The sequence below is a fragment of the Crocuta crocuta genome, unplaced genomic scaffold, assembly GCF_008692635.1.
Source record: "Crocuta crocuta isolate KB4526 unplaced genomic scaffold, BGI_CrCroc_1.0 scaffold256, whole genome shotgun sequence".
In the NCBI taxonomy this organism is placed as follows: Eukaryota; Metazoa; Chordata; class Mammalia; order Carnivora; family Hyaenidae; genus Crocuta; species Crocuta crocuta.
Window position 1 is genome coordinate 1,099,364 of NW_027530999.1, and position 18,046 is coordinate 1,117,409.

An 18,046-nucleotide genomic window follows, 5' to 3' on the forward strand; every position below is an offset into this window, starting at 1 on the left:
AAAACAGAGCATGTTTATAGCTTATTGTCATTAAATACTTAGTTAAAATGTGGGACCACAATTATCTCTGAAAACAGCCTTTTAATTATTCAAATGTCATGACAGCATAGCTTAGATGCAACAACTGACCTTTACATTTCTCTTGAGTCAGCAGTGTTCTTCAGATTCTAAATATCATTTTAAAAAATAAATCACAAGCTCTGACTCCAAGGGGGGTGGGGGGAACCTCCTAATGTGGTTTTGTCCTCACAGAACTTAAACAGGATTGTTTGTGCTTGGCTAGTTAGCCCCTTCATTATACTGACTGATACATTGTGTAGCACATCTTTGGACACTTAAATCATACAAGAAAAGTGTTTTTATAAAAACAATACCACCACCTGATTTTAGTGTAACTCTTCACAGTTTACAGAAAAAGTTACCAAATACTTGGAAATTTTAACAAAGGTTATGTGATACGGCTGCAATCACATTCGTGGGGAGTGGTGGTACCAGGACTAAAGTTTCCGGCTTCTTTTTTTTTTTTTTTTTAATTTATTTCTAGGAGAGAGAGAGAGAGAGACAGCATGAGCAGGGGAGGGTCAGAGAGAGAGGGAGTCACAGACTGAAACAGGCTCCAGGCTCTGAGCTGACAGCACAGAGCCCGACGCGGGGCTCGAACCCACGAACCGCGAGATCATGACCTAAGCGAAAGTCGGACGCTTCACCGACTAAGCCACCCAGATGCCCCAAGTTTCCATCTTCTAACTTCTGCTCCAGAATAGTTTTCAACACCCCTGAAAATTCCTTCCAGGCGACTGTGAGCTACTTGAGGTCAAAAACTGCCTTTTTCAGCCTCATAGTCCAGGAACATAACACAGACTTAAAGTCTAGGTTTCAATCCATGTTGATTTGAGCCACACAATCTATTCTCTGCATGTCTTCCTATAGACTTTTCAAGTAGTCGTTTTAAGAACCAAAATTGCCAAGAAAATTGATTCTTGCATTCTGATCCCAAGAAACCTTTTCAAGTGAGGCATGGTTGTCTGAACATGAACTATAAGAAGGCACAGGTCATGGGACATCTACCCAGTTCTTTCTGGACTAATCTGATAGTGGAGTGAAGCACCTCTTACTGGAGTCAGGAAGACCTATGTTCAAATCCCAGTTCTGCATTGTACATCATTTTCCTTTGACAAGTTATATTTGATTTCTGTAACATTGACTTTATCATTTATAAAAATGGAAATAATGCACATAAGCTCGTTTGAGAAAATTTTGTTATCTTCTGCCCATTCAAACCCCATTTGTGACTGGACACAATCCTAGTTTCTGACTGAAATCATGGATTGGTCCTTTGTACTCATTTCCCATGGCTGTTGTAACAAAACACCACAAATAGGGCGGCTTAAAATCACAGAAATTTGTCATCTCAGCTCTGGAGGCTAGAACTCTGAAGTCAAGCTTGTTGGCAGGGCCCTGCTCTCTCCCAGCCCTCTAGGGAAGGATCCTTCCTTGCCTCCTCCAGTTTCCGGTCACCCCAGGCATTGCCAGCCTCTGCCTCAGCCCTCACATGGCTGTCCTCCCTCTGTGTCTGTGCCTTCACATGGTGTTCTCCACTGTGTGTGCACCTGCGGACAAGTTTCCTTCTTTTTATAAGGACACCAGTGGCGTTGGAATGGGACTCAACAGAAGAACCTCATCTGGACTTGATTACATTTGCAGAGACCCTGTTTTCAAATAAGATCACATTCAAGTAAGATATCACAGGTTAGGACCTTATCGTATCTTTTGGGAAAACACAATTCAGCCTATAGGTTTTCCAGTCACTTGAAGATAATAAAAAGTCCTCCAGACACTTTCAACCCCAAAAGCAGTGTTGTTTCAGTAACTAAGGACTACAGTCCTTTATAATAATTACAGTACTCCTTCCATATTCACAGCATAGAACTTCTCATACCACCCTGCCTCCCCCACCCCCCACNAGAAACACCGTTAGGCCCGATCCTCTGTGGTTGGGAAGCTGCCAGGTAGACCTTCTGTCTCCTGGCTACACATCCTAGCACTCTGTTCACTAGTCACAGCTTCAGAGCCCTCCGGGATGGGACCAGAGCAGTGAAGACTAGGAAGGAACCCAGACCTATGTGGCAGGTACAGTCATAGCATGGCATAAACACTCTCTGGGCTCAGTGGGATGTGTAACATGAGCATATTCTCTCATGTTCTGCTTTCGTGGGTCTCTCAGAGATTCTTGCTGGAAATATCTCACTTCAGCTCCAGTGAGGTCATCAATCCCCACCCTTCCAAGAAGTCCTCTGGGGTAGAATTCCAGATAGCTCCAGGGTAGCTCAGCCCTTGGTGGCTCAAACCTGGTAATGAGATACATACATCCTTGACCACTGCCTAGAAATGCTCTCCTCTGGTGCCTTCAGTATTAGCTCTTTGATAAGGAATGTAGGCAAAATGTTGGAAATACATGTATATACATATATACCATTCTTTTAACAAATCCTATATATGTAGTCAGGCACCTATTGTTCATCCTTTTTTCTTTCCTTTTTCCTTTTTTTGGAAGAGCAGCCAACACTTGAACTGAAAGGCTCCCATTTTAACATTCCACTGTAGTTGCCTCCATTCCTGATAGAAAAGAAGCTGAGAGCAGTATCAATGACCTTGTATTTCTAAACCAAATGAACTTGGTTTGTCTCAGAAAATTAAATGACAAGAGACAAGCAGAAGGGCTTTGTTCTGCTCTTTCCTCCTACCAAGATAATATTTGCCAAGTAAAAACACTGATTGATTTCTTAAAGCTAAGGATAGGTTAGAGCTGCAGAGTAGGATGAGGGAAACAAGACTGCATTAACAAAAAGGGTATAGGAGTAGGAATTAGAAGGTGTGGGCCTGGACCTGGTTCACCTACTGACTATCTAGTGACCTTGGAAAGTTCACTTATGAAGGTCAAATAAGCTAATGCACTTGAAAGCTCTTTAAAAATTATATATATTCAAGATGACAATATTATTGATGTTAATAAGAAGCAATGCAGTTTTGTCACTAAATCTTCTTATTTCTTCTAGAAAATCTCTGATTCACTCCTCCCTCTTTGCTTTTGTTGCAATCACCCTGGTCTCGACCCAGATTATTGCAATAGCCTCCTAATTTATCTCTTTTCTGCCCTACCCCTACAATTCATCCCCACAGGAAGGGGTTGAACTAGATGCTCCTAAGACCTCTTCCTTCCTGATGCGATGTTCAGATTCTTTGAGACAAAGAACAGGAAAAGAAAACATGGCCGTTCCTTTCCCTAGCCCACTCACATCTGTAGCCTTGGCTAAGATTCACATGAGGCATTTGGCTCATCAGTTAAAGATGAGATGATAGATAGATAGATGATAGATAGATAGATAGATAGATAGATAGATAGATAGATAGATAAGTAGATTGGTAAATGGGTGGGTGGGTATAAAAATGAAATTGGAAGGGCCTCTGGGTGACTCAGTCGGCCAAGCATCCCACTTCAGCTCAGGTCATGATCTCACAGTTCGTGGGTTCGAGCCCCGTGTCAGGCTCTGTGCTGACAGTTTAGAACCTGGAGTCTGGTTCAGATTCTGTGTCTTCCTCTCTCTGCCCCTCCCCTGCTCGCTCACTCACTCTCTCTCTCTCAGAAATAAACTTTTTTAAAATTTTAAGCATGAAATTGGAGAGGGAAACACCAGTTAAATGAAGATCAGAATTTTTCAGATACTTCATAGTTTCAGTACCTCCACAAACACTCCAAAGATGGTTGTATTTACTATTACAATGTATGACAGTGTCTTTTTATTCTCATTTGCCCTCAATCCATGGCAATCTGGCTTCTACCTCTATTCCACTAGTGTTGCTCTGGACAAAATCATCACATCTCCATGGTTGTTTATGCTCATAGATGTGCTGCAGCACAGCCCTCCATACTGGTAAATACTTCTTCCACTTAAAGATTCCCTTACACTGGATTTTCTCTCCAGTGAGTTCTTCCTCCTCTGCCTATCACTTACTGCTGATGTTCCCCAGAGTGCAACACTGGACAGTCGGCTCTCCCTCCTGATGCACTCTCACTTGTTCAACAAATCCCTTCATATGATTCCAGTCACCACTGCAATCAGAAAATCCACAGCTCTGGCTGTCATTTTCTTCTTGAGACCAAACCCAGGTAGCCCAATACCTTATTCAATATCTGTGCTCAAACATACACCGAAAGCACCTCAAACTGAACATATCCAGATCTGAGGTCTTCACCATAACCCTACTTCACCTTTTCTGTTACATCTCTCAAATGCAGCACTCTACTCCGGGCACCATCATCTCTTACACAGACAACTCCAACAGCCGCGTAGCTTGTATTGCTGCCTCTAGAGTGAATAGAATGCCCTACTTACTCCATTCTTTTCATTTCAATCGGAGTAATCTTTCTGAGGCACAGATCTGAGTGATGACTTCCCACTTATCCTTAGAATAAAGTCCAAACTCATTGACCTAGCCTTACAAGGTCCTTTGTGATCTGGACCATTCTTGCCTCTACATCTGCAGCTCTGACTCCCCACCTTGATGTCTATATTGGCATCATAATAAGTCATCAGTTCCCAGAATAGATCATATAATCTTCCTCCTAGCCTTTGCACATGCCACTCCTCCCGTCAGAAATGTTCTTTCCTCACCCCATTACCTGGCTAACTTCTATTCACCCTTAGAGTCTCAGTTAGCTTTCACTGCATCCAGATCCCTGAACCCCCAAGTCTAGGTTGAGTTCCCTTCTTCTTTGCTCCCAGAGCACCATTTATTCCCTTCTCTTACAGGCTCGGATTGTAATCAACTGTGCCCCAGCACACTGCACACTCCAGTGGCAGGATCAGCATCTGTCTTATTTATGTTATACCCTGTATACCTTATTTATGCAGAACATTGCCCACTACATAGTAGACTTGTTAATAATTCTGCTAAATGAGTGCACCATGTGTAAATATATAGAATAAACTATTTTGAGAAGATACTACCCTTCAAATATTATGAAATACTTTAATAATAAAAAAAGGTTCTGTACGGGAAAAAAAATCCACTTTATAAAGACATTAGAAAACCACTACTATCTTGTATATCTAAGTATTTCTTTTTAAAAGCATTGCATCTGGCCTTTCAAAATGTGTTTCTAATTATAACATAGCTCCAAATACCAATTTAGGTATATGTCATTTGTAAAAGCAAATTTTGCCAGTACAATCTAATAATTGAAAACAGAAGAATGTCAATCCATCCAGAACCTCTTTTCCATTTTTTGTTAGGTTCTGTAGAAAAGAGTGCTCCAATGGAGGGTTTTTTCCTGGGCTGATGGAGTCTCTAGCCTCACATTATATTGGTCTTCTCTTCTGTGTTTTGATACTGAGAATGTGGCAGCCACTGCCAAGAAGCCAGATTCAATGCCTAGTATCTTTGGCAGAGAAAATATTTCTCCAGTTCTATCCAAATTAATCCTCACAGGCCAATAAATCAATACACAAAGAGAATGTGTGATGATTTTGACCATCTGGAATTTTTCTAAGGCACTGATGGTCATAGCAGAAGCTACCTAGCTCCACAGTAGCTATGAGCATCTAGATATTAGCTCAAAGCAGCATGAGCACATTCCCCTTCCCCTGTGATACCCCACCGACCCAGGGCAGGGGCGCTCCTGCAGCTTTTCAGAATCTTTGCCTGACCACTGAGTCAGCTAGTTTGATTCCAGTGTCAAAGAAAACAACTTTAACCCCTTTTTCCCCAATACTCTCATAAGATAACAAACAGGATCTAGACTATCTTCACACTTGGTCAACCATTGTAACAACCAAGTAGTCAAAAAGAAAAAGGACAAAAGTCAAAATAGCAGTACAGTATGATCAATATGACACTGGCAATTTTTTAATCTCACTTTGCCAAAACAACTGACCCAATATTTTTTCCTTAAATACCCCTAAAGTGTGGGAGGAGGAAGATTTTCACAGTGGAAGGCAGTGCCTACAAGGTTATTAGATGTAATAACTTAAATTCTTTATCACCAGGAAAAAATGTTACAGAGGAATTGCTTTGAAACCAATGCCTCTGGAGGCCTTCCCTGCAGCTAAGGGAAAAGCTAAGGAAAGGGGAGGAGGAAAGAACCTGTTTCCATGCTCAGACGGTCCAAGGTTGCTTTAGCTGTACCAATAAATGCTACCCCTGGTGGGCTCTCTGTCCTAAACCCATTCATCATCTCACGCAGTGCTCATGGTAGCCCTATCGGGTGAGCATTACTCCCATTTGTCAGTTCGCAAACTGACCTCTGCACATGGAGGGCAAGGAGAGACTGAAGAAAGAGGCAGTCCACTCCAGATTGGTAGGAGGCAGATTTGATAAGCAAGGGAACTTAGTTACAGGGCTTCTGTTGGGCAACAAGATGCGTGGATCTCCACAGCCACCTGCCAAATCTTAAAAATTTATCTAGAGACCTTAAATTGGGTTCAGTCACATAATTCGCTGCACAAGGTTGCAATAAAACTGCACTATCTAAAGTCTACATCCTTAAAAATGGCTCCAACGGTGGGAACTGTAGACAGAATGCACATGCCAGGGACAAGGGAAGGAGTGAGGAGCCTCCAAATGCCAGGGTCCAGTTGAAGAATCAACCAGCAGTCACTTCCTCTTAATGACCTCTTCTAATGTTTTACCTCTCCTGATTGGCTCTTAGAATCTTATATGTCTTCCTCTTCTGCAATGTGCCCTGAGTGGTCAGCAAGCGTGTTAATAACATGGAGGTGGCTTGTTTGTTGGTTGTCTGACTGCACTGGAGGCAGATACTACAGGAACAATACAGGCAAATGTAAAAGAAAAAAAATTAAGATGATTCCCAAAATAACTAACAATTTTCTTCATCAAGAACCCCGTTATCCGAACCCTTGATTTACTAAGTCCCCTAGACTGGGGTTTGGATCACTCAGGGCCTTCATTTATGTTTTTATATGATTAAAATAGATGATACAAATTAGACTCACCAGGTACGAACACATAACATTCTCTTTGTTTAATGACACAGGCGCCTCCCCACAAAGCAAAAATAATGCCCAAGTCTATCCTATTTTGGAGGACAGCTTTTTTCATTAGAGACATTTCAGTATTTGTTAAGGACAGGCTTTGCTGGCTATCAGTGAGGCTTGTTGGGTGAATTTAGTAAGAGCTTCTGTGTGTGCCATAACATCCTCCAGGCCAATGGAGAGAACAAAGAAGGAGGCCAAGTGATTTTATCAGTGGAAAACAGAACATACCCACATGGCCTTGAGGAGAGGGAGGTTGGCAGCTTTAGGAACTTGACCCAGTTGTACATACCATCCATGTTGGCCAAGGGAGACAGCGCTGTCAGGCACGAGGAGATACACTGGCGGAGGGAGATTCTAGACCAGAACCCCCACTTTTTTCCCCTCTCTTGATGACACATGTTCCATTCCATGTGTAGTGCATTTCAACAGGTTCAGCTTATGGTAGGACAGTGGAATCCCAGTGGAAATTGAGTAGTTCCCTGACACTTAGGAGTGCAAAGTAATTTACCCATTCCAGAGGGACATGTTATTGCTAATTCTAGTAGGTGCCATCTTTCCCAAGCATGATGGGGTTTGGTGTTCTCATCAGCACATCACAATGATTCATGGTGAGAGCTGAGCGATGGCTCTTTACCATGACTTTTTTATCTTTACAATGTCAAGTGTCTCAGCCGCAGTCCCCAGTTTGGCACAAAGGATAATAGGACCTACTGGTTGATTATTCAAATGAATTAAAGCCTGGGACAGTACTTTAATGTATCCATCCAGGGTAGTTTTACCTGTTAGTAATTTAATCTTTTGCTTCAATATTTTATTTTTTCTTTTCCATTAACCCTACTACTTGTGAGTTATAGGGGACATGGAACCTCTATTCAATGGTATGTTCTTTTCCCAGTCTTGCATATTATCACTTTTGAAATGTGAACCCTGATCACTGTCTTTTTGACAAGGGTATCTGTACATGGTACTCAGATTTTCTAATTCCTTAATAGTAGCAGCCTGGTTTGCACAGTGATGGGAAAACTTGGGTTAAGCCAGATGCAGTGTCCCCATAAATCAAGGCATATTTAGAACCTTTGATCTGAAGGAGGAGCTAATATAATCAATTTGCCAATCTTTGACAGGTTGGGAACTCCCATGGATGGCCCCAGACTTCTCTAGCAACTGCCTTGGGCATTCTTTAGAACATACAAGATGAGCTCTTATTGCATTAACCAAGTCAATGTATTTCCAGGGCAGTCCTGCATCCTTGGCAATATGTCATCTCACCTGGGAGCTAGTGGCATTTTATTCCTATGCATCCAATCTTTTGTATCTACTGAAGAGTGATTGCTAGCACTTGCACCCAACCTAAGGCATCAGCTTCCTGATTGCCAGAAAGGATCAGTGCCTCATTATTTAAGGCATGGAAAATAGTGAGTACTTCCTTAGGTTCTTACAGATGAAACTGAATGTGTTTCCATACATCTTGACCACACAAAGGCATTCATAGTCATCCATCCTCAGGCTTCCCATTGTCTAAGCCATAGGGTTAACCCCTTTAGAACAGCCCAACTGTCTATAAAGGGTTAACAGCCAGACCTTCTGAGTGATCACAGCCAAAATGCTCAGAGTTCTGCCCACTGACTGCTGTGATTCATGCTTATTTCTAGGCATCTGTATACTAGGCTTCAGTGAGAATTTCCCCCAGTCTCTTTTTACAGGCCACAAGGGTCCCATAGGAATAGGGGCAGGGTATTTATAGGATCTACATATCCTACAGGGCCTAGTAGCACCTGCATTTCCAGAGATGGCGGGCTGGCCGACAGGGTGCTCCTCTGTTGTAAATAGGCATACCATTTGGCCAAAGTGGGAGTTTGAGCCATGTCAGAGATAGATCAGTGAAACATATTTTTAATTCACCCCTTGATAGGAAGGGAAGTTCTTATCACGATATACTGTTCCTTTGTGAGAGGCTCTACCTAGAGGAACACTGTGTGCACTGCTAGCAGCTGTTGCTCTGTGGGGTACTTCACGTTTCTCTCTCCTTCCAGAGCAGGGACAGAAATTTTAGAGGTCTCTCCTTCTGTTGCCCATGCCATAGTGCCCAAGCCGTACCTTCTGGAGTCACAGACACATCTGATTTAAATGTTAGCCCTCTGTGAGAAATGTCCAGAGCTTTAATCTGCTTTCCTAGTGTTTTTCCTTCTCAAAAGTGAGTTCTTGTTTTGACCCCCCAGGTCCACATGTACCCTTTTTCTTACCAGGTGCTTTAAAAGGCAGAGACACTGTGCCAGATGGGAATAAAAACCCTTCTAAACCCCCAATTTCCCACAAAGATTTTCATCTCTCTCATGTTTTGTGGGAGGGGATAGGCTTGCATCATGTCAATCATAGCTTTGGGGATGATGTGTGTCTTATCCAGCCAAACAATTTCCAAAAACTTCATGGTAGCACGTGGGCCTTGAATCTTTTGGGGTTTATTGCTTATCTTTTCCTCACAGATGTCCAGCAAAGCCTACAGAGTGTCCAGCAACTCTTCATGTTACCATTATATCATCAACGGGATGGGCCCATTGTATTGGGTTACCATCCCATGACATAATATGAAGCTTTGCATGTAGCCTTAGGGAAGCACTTGAAAGGTCCATTATTTTCTCCCACATGAAGGCAAATTGATCTTGGTTATTAGAAACCTATACTTGCCAGAGCTTTTCCATGGATATCTTTGAAGATGAAGCACTTTTTGCAGGAATATTTTTGCAAAAGCATCAGAGTAAATTAATAACTGTCTATAAATGACAAAAGACTTTAAAAATGGCCGTACTTAAAGATCTGATGAGAGTTCATTATAGTGCAATTGACAAGGAGATTTGGTTATTTCCATGACATACATTTTAAAATTGTGCCTGACAACATTTTGTACCAGGACATATCAGATTTTTAGGAATTCCACATAAACATACCCTAAGGAAAGTTTATCTGATAACGCATCCTTTTTAATTTAACATATCAAATAAGCCTAATTAGCTTAATCTCTCCCTTTTATAAGGAGAGAAAACACATTTTTTGAGATGTTCCAGGGATCTGAAAAATCCCAAAGTTAGGACAAGGTAAACAAGGCTTAATTTAAATTTGATTTGGTGAAGTTTGTCAAAACTATCAAAAGATTTAAAACAGTTGATTAAAATGGGTCATAAGTCACCATGAAACAATACTTAATTATCATTTTAACCTAAGTGACAAAGATTTCAAAGGCAAATACAGAAAGTCATAAAGTTGTAAAAAAAAAAAAAAAACTTAGCTCAGGGAGCCAGGATGGCTCAGTCAGTTAAGCATCCAACTCTTGGTTTTGGCTCAGGTCATGATCTCATGGTTCATGGGTTGGAGCCCCACATTGGACTCTCCACTGAGAGCACAGAGCCTGCTTGGGATCCTCTGCCTCCCTTTCTCTCTGCTCCTCTCCCACCCGCGCGCACTCACACACACTCTCTCTCAAAAATAAACTTTAGAGAGTGCCTGGGTGGCTCAGTCGGCTAAGTGTCTGACTTTGGCTCAGGTCATGATCTCACGGTTTGTGGGTTCAAGCCCTGCGTCAGGCTCTGTGCTGACGGCTAGGTCAGAGCCTGGAGCCTGCTTCAGATTCTGTGTCTCCCTCTCTCTCTCTGACCCTCTCCTGTTCACGCCGTCTCTCTCTCTCTCTCTCAGAAATAAATAAAAAACATTAAAAAAATTTTTAATAAAAATACAAACTTTAAAAAAATATCCATTAAAAAAAACCTTAGCTCTATTAATGGAGAAGACTCAGTTTTTCATAAGTAATCAAAGACCTGATAAAGACAGTATGACACAAAAAGAAATTATTTTGATAAAACATAGAATCTTTGTTTGCTAGACAGATTACTTAAAAGATAAAGGTAAACCTTTCATAAGCTCATCAAGAACAAACCAATAGTCCAAGAAAACTCTTTTTAGCAGATGAAAGAAGATAAGGTCTCAGTTTTACATAGGTATACCATTGATGCTAAAGCCTACTTTTCTTGAAGCCAATTAAATAGAGCTCTTTTGCAACTTAATTTTGGTAATACTTTCCAGAAGAAGAAAAACATCACATATGTAATATATACCCATGGACATACATAACAGACAGACAAACACAAAAAGAGATCCCATTGCTTTCCTTCCAAAGCTCTAGCCATGAAATCAGTACAGTATAAAATTCACTACTTTATGAAGCAGTTAAATCCAAATGTGTCTCTGGCCAATGAAACAAGTAAAGGTTACCCCTCACCTGGCTAAAGCTTCTTATTACTATTTGTAGAAAAGACTTTTAAGATTTGTATTTGCCCTTAAAAAAAAAAAAAAATTTGTATGTGCCCTTTAATAGTAATCTTTTGGAGGCTGTGGACTTGATTTTGGGCAAGGGAACTTCTATAGCTAACTGTATTTTAAAAAGCCTCTTTCCCCCTTTTTTCCCCTCAGTCCCAGGCAACCTTGGGCAGGGTTTTAGTTGTCTCCTGCAGTATTTGTATTTCAAGGGCATGATAAGACTTACAACTTCAAGAGACAGAGAAAGAATGCAAGTTTCTCCTGGGAGTTTTGGGGGTATATTTCTTCATTATGGGAAATCTAGACTAGTTACTATTTAAATTTTCTCTTTGTGTTAGGGGTCAAACCTCATGAGGCTGTCAGTTGTCATTGTCAATCACTGTAACATCCTCCTCTTTGCTCTTGGCTGTCTTCACTTTCCTAGAGATTTCTCCTCTTAGTATCCCAGTTAGGCTTTGTCACAAGCTCTTGGATCTTAACCCAAGGCATCTTACACTCTTTTAGCCTTACAAAACTGACCACCAAATCTCCAACTTATTATCCTCCTCTCCCACGTTTTCTGCCAGCCCCAAAGCTAGCAGAGTAGGGACAACTGCTTGTCCCTCTATAGCCTCATCTCTTCCAGCTTTCCAAGTCAAGTTTCAGCCTCTAGTTGGGCATCAATGGCCAGCCGAGCTGCCCACATGAGAGGCCAGCCTGCTGTGGCAGCCACTCATTTCCCTTCTTTGCTGCAGTGTGCTATGTGTAGTTTCTCAAACACGTATATCAAACCTGCTAGCATTTTTAAGGTGTCCTGAGACTCACAGGGTGGTCCACCAGCATCTAACATATGAGATTGGTGGCCACTGAAAGATTTCCCACCGTGAATGCCTCTTTCCCAAGGCCCATTTCTTTGGTCTCCTTGCTGGCTCACCAGCTATCAATTGCTAAACTAGGCCCATACACAGAAGGCAAGGAGAGACCTAAGAAAGCGGTGACAACTCTAAATTGGTAGGTGGCAGATTTAATAAGCAAGGAAACTTGCATACAAAGCTTATCTTACATGGCTGCAAGATGAGATCTGCACACCTGCCCACCATAATCTTAAAAAGTTTGTATAGAGGCCTTCACTGGGTTCAGTCACATACCATCCAGATGGTCTCAACAACACCTTCGTCTCTCAAGGCTGCATCCTTAGAACAGCTTTCACGGGGGGAACAGTAGGCACATCGTACACTCAAAGGATGGGGGAGCATGTGAGGAGCCTCTGATTACCCAGATTTAGCTCAAGGATCAACTGGCAGTCACATCCTCTCAATGACCTCCTCCAGCAGCATTATTTTAATGTGGAAAAACTGAGACTTAGATTTTGTAACTTACTCAAGATCACACCACATTGTCAGGAATGGAATTCTGACTGGGTCTAACTCCAAAACTCTGCTCTTCATCACTATTTCTAATACTAAAAATATTTGCATGTTTTGCAGACTCTGAATCATAGAACTTAAATGTTGTTGGTCACCAGAAAATAATTCTTTTATCAAAGATTTCCTCTTATTTAAGTTATTTTAAAAGCATCAACAAATTAGAAAGTTGGGGGAGGAAAGGCTAAGAACTCCTCAGAATTCCCATGACATTAATAAATTAGCTGTTTTCATATATCTTCCAGGCTTTGCCCAATCTGCATATGTAATTATATGTATTTTCATAGCCATTTTAAATGACTAGCTAGTATTGAAATGATAAGTTCATCAAATGACTTGTCATCTTAAAAACAGACAAAAAGTATTTTAATTCTTCCCTCCACATTCTGGGTTTCATTTCCTCTTCTGGAACAATAACAACAACAGATTCTTGAAGAATTCTGATTCACACAGCAGATGTGAGGATTAGAGAACCTGCTGGCTAATTGGAGATGAGTTTCACGGGAAACAATCACATGAAAACAAACTATATGTGGTAAATTCCTATCCCTGATAGCTTCTCAGGATATACCGAATTTATCCGACCAAAGAGTTCTTTTTTGTGGAACTTCAGATGCTCTGAGTCTCTATATCAGCATTTTCCAAGCTGTATTCTAGAGAATCCTAATGACAGATGCACACTTAGAGTGTCAAGGTAATATAGTCAAGGACTACTGTTTACAACCCGCTTAGAGATTTAAAATATATATTAGCATCTGAAGTTCCTGGGAAGTCATGCAGTAAAGAACATGTTCACTTTTGTCCAGAAGTTGCAAACAAGCTACTTCTAGGAGCCAGGCAGGTAAAGATAGTGACATGGTTGTGATGAGGCAGAGACCACATGTACCAACTGACAGGTGCTGCTTCTGGTCCATGTGGGCCTAATATTTACCTATCTTCATAAGATGTCTGAAATCTGGGTTTTGATGTAGAATTTAACATCCAGTTGTGAAGGGGGAAAAAGTTGACTCTTGGCTAGATTGGGCCCCTAGGCCACCAATTGGCCGTGTCTGGTTTAACCTAAGATTTCTCAAGATCATTTGACCACAGAACTCTTTGTTTCTGGAATACTCTTTGGGGAAATGCTACCACATTTCATTATCCTGCCAACCCTTCAAGGTCACTTCTCTACATCTAGGCTTCCTCTCATGCTCCAGTCTTCCAACTTAAAGTACGTTCCAGTTACTCTGTTTAATAAATTACTCCTCTACTTGTGGCTTAAAAAAAAAGCAATATTTATTTTGCTGAAAATTTGTAATTTGGGTAGGGCTCAGAGAGCATGGTTCATCTTTATTCCACTACATGTCAGTGTGGCTCAAAGCCTCATGGAGATGGGGAGGGGTGGGATTCATCCAAAGGCATTCTCGGGGCACCTGGCTGGCCTAGTCAGTAGAGCATGCAACTCTTGATCTTGGGGTTGTGGGTTCAAGCACCAAGTTACTTGTAGAGATTGCTTAAAAATAAAATCCTTTAAACAAACAAAGAAACAAACAAAGCCATTCTCACTCAGATGTCAGATGGCTTATGCCAGTAGTCACCTGACACCTTAAGCTGCAATGGCTGGAACACCTACATGTGACCTTCTTTTGAGGCCTGGGCTTCCTTGCTAGATAGACAGCCATCTAGATCGCTAGGCTCCCGGAGTGAGTGTCCTGGAGGGTTACAAGAGGGTGGGAGAGGCGCGGGTCCTTGTCTCACAGAATCTAAGAATCAATCTCACAGACAACAGAGTGAGCGAAACAATAGAGTTTATTGAGGGAAAGTACAAAGCTCTCTAGAGTGAGAGGGCTCCAACTAGGTAGCCGCCAAGGATTTTTGTCTTTGACTTTTTATTGGGACCTTATCAGAAAGTTTGTGAGCCTCCACTCATGCACCCAGCCCAGGCAGGTCTGGAATACGTTTATCTTTTTTTTTTTTTTTTCCCCAAACCTGGCCAGAGCTTCAGCCTCCCACTTGCAGCCACAGCCTGCTTCCCCAAGGTCCCTTATCTATATCCCTGCCTAATGTGGATCCTTTCCTTGCTCAAGAGTAAGAGGGAGAGGCAGGCAGAAACTGTATCACCTTGGAGGATCTAGTCCCAAAAGTCACAGCACGTCATTTCCATTACATTCTATTTGTCAATGAAAGTGTTCAAAGATAGACAAGTGACCCCACCTCCTAAAGGAGTGTGGCAAGGTTCAGAAGAAGATGGGGGACCAGAAATACCATTTTAGCCATTTTGGAAGATGCAATCTTCCATAAAAGGAAAGAATGAGGGGCGCCTGGGTGGCTCAGTCTGTTAAGCATCTAACTCTTGATTTCAGCTCAAGTCAGGAATTCACAGTCCTGAGATTGAACCCGGCATCTGGCTCCAGCATCCGGCTCCACATGCCGGGCTCCATGCTGGATGTGGAGCCTGCTTGAGATTCTCTCTCCTCTCTCTCTGCACCTCCCCCACTTGCACATGCTTGCGCTCTCTCTCTCTCTTTTTCTCTCCAAACAAACAAAAAATACACATGAATGAATGAATGAATGAAAGAAAGAACTTGAATTCTGGCTCTTTTATTACCAAGTAATTTCATCTCTTTTTGCAATCCTGCATTACAGTTGCCTCTACTTTTACTTCATCATTAGACAGTAAGCACCTTGAGAGTAGCACGCATATCTAGGTTTTTTGTTTTCTTTTATTCTTTTTTTAAAATTTGTTTATTTATTTTGAGAGATACAGAGACAGCACAAGTGAGGGAGGGGCAGAGAGAGAGGGAGAGAAAGAATCCCAAGCAGGCTCTGCACTGTCAGCACTGAGCCTAATGCAGGGCTCAGACTCACGAAACCGTGAGTTCATGACCTGAGCCTAAATCAAGAGTCAGTGGCTTAACCAACTGAGCCACCCGGGCACCCCTGTTTTATCGTTAATACTGCTGTAATGCAAAGCACGGACATGTATTTTGGGCTTACTAAGTATTTCTAATACCTTATTTTATTAAAGCTATTAGGGAGCTTCTCAGTAACTTCACCGCTTGTGGACATGGCTGAAGGAGAAGAAACCCCCTCTGGAACTGAATCATACTGCCTGTAGTTCATTATTGTTCTGTGTTGGTCTCGGACTGTCAATAACCAGTGTTGTGGCTGGACCAGCCCTTGTGTTTATCATTTCAAGATGCTCTCAGCAATAACCACCAGGAAATTTTGAAAGAGAAAACGTTTCATTTAAGTTCAGAAAATTACATGGCCCACCTGGAGCCACACAGTGAGGTCATGAGTGGAGAGAAAGAGCAGGCCCAGGATTCTGCTTTTATTGGGGTTGGGGGGGGAGAACCTAGGGTTTTGAGGGTTCACTCTTCACTGATTTAAAACAATTCATTCCTTTAAAACATAAGTGCAGGAATTTAAAGCCTGGGAAGAGAAAAAACAACCAGCCCAAATGATCCCTTACTGAAATCAACCAAGCTCTCTAAAACAAAGTAGCCTTGGGGGGAGGAGGGGAGGGCGCCCATGAATGACCTGGCTCCTTATCTAATGGCACAAGGTGTCTTTTCAAGATAGCCGAGTTTGGAGTGGATGCCTCATCAATCAAAACTTAAGTCATTCATTTGCATTACAAAAAGAAGGCTAAAGGTCAGGGCTTACACTACAACTATCCACCCACTTGCCACTTCCTTTAACACGTGACTCATTACCATGTGGACGTGAGGCAAGGCTCAAACTCCAGGGCCTTATGCCCATCGGAAAGTGGCCCTATTGTCCTCTGTCACTAGCTGCCCAAAGAGCCACCAGGATGCCTGCTGAGAAATTGGTCCCCCAGAACCTTATTTCCAAAGCTGCAGCAAGCCCCGGGTTTGGTCTGCAAACCTCCAGGTCCAGTGCACCTTAAGAGTAGTTCTTTGCTTAAAAAAAAAAAAAAAAAAAAAAAGAATAGTTATTTTCTGTGAATACAGATACCAAATGGAGCTACAAACTGATATAATCTTGTCGAACTTTGGCTCCGCAAAGGCATTCATGCTAATGGATATGCTAAAAGCTCTTTCAAAACCGACCCTACACATTTGGACAAGTATTGCTCATTGTGCTTTAATACTCCATTCCTCTTTGCTGCTTGCCCTGGGAGGAAGACTAGAAAGAACAGGAAAGTATCTTAGATGCTGACATCCTGCTCAAGCCTTGTATTAAATTATTTCCAGCCTCCTGTGCTCTTTCCTCTCCTTCCCATCATTTCCAATTTTTTCTCCCCATGTTTCTGCAGCCAACCTGCCACCACATTGTTTGGTGAAAGCCTCAGGCTATTTGCCCAGGTGCCTGCTAACTTCTGCAGTGATGGCCGATTTCATTAAGCAAGGAACCGTGTCTAACCCAGAGGCAACCAGAAAATCCATGTTGAGTGCTAGTACCAATATTTTTGTTTTTCAACACTTCTGAACCACACAGTTTACAGGTTATGATATTGCACCCTCTATATCCTGAGAAATAATTTTTTCATTTATGAATATAAAATTACATTAACTACTGATTCCTTTGTTCTTAATATAACCGGTTTTAAGCACTTTACATACATTGTTTCACTTATTCTGCACAACCACTCCAGGAGACTTTTTACATTTTACAAATGAGAAACTGAGTTAAAGAGGTCAGCTAAATTGCCAAAGGTCTCTTGACATGGGACATAGCCAGTATGGCAGCCTGGTTAGCTTGATGCTGAAACCCATGGGTTTTCTTCCCTATGCCATTTAGGTTGAGAAAGGGGCATGCCTGACCCTTTTCTTGTCTCATGGAGATTTAAATTTTGAGCCTTCCTGTTTGACTCAATTTGTCAATTCATTAATAATCTTGCAGTCAGACACTCAGGGTCATAAGAGACCATGGAATTCGTTGGGTCAGTCTAATCTGTGAACCGTCTTTACAGCACACATTCTGCTTCTGTTTAAAGACTTCTAATGTTGGGGAACCCATCTTTCTGAGGAGGAAGCAGCCCTTTACATTTTGGGGCATTTGATTAAAATCTGTCCCCCAAGAACAGCCATTCATTCACCCTAGTCCTTCTGTCTTCAAGACAAGGCTAAGCCTACTAACTCAGCTCCATCACCATCTGAACCTTGCTTTACCAGTGAATTGTAACCAGGTTACTCTTGCTGCTCCTTTACTCTTGCTTGAATAGACTCCAGTTTGCCAATGCCCCTCACTACACCAGCCCCCAAGACCACACCCAGAGTTCAAACTAATTCTGGACAATCAAGATTCTATCTCATCCTCCATCAGGGTGCTGAC

The 18,046-nt window shown here is 41.9% G+C and overlaps 1 protein-coding gene across 5 annotated transcripts in view; it reads left to right on the forward strand.

Annotated features, from left to right (window-relative positions):
- PEX5L (peroxisomal biogenesis factor 5 like) overlaps window positions 1-18,046 on the forward strand; it is a 228,478-nt gene that overhangs the window by 183,177 nt on the left and 27,255 nt on the right. The window lies entirely within an intron of this gene.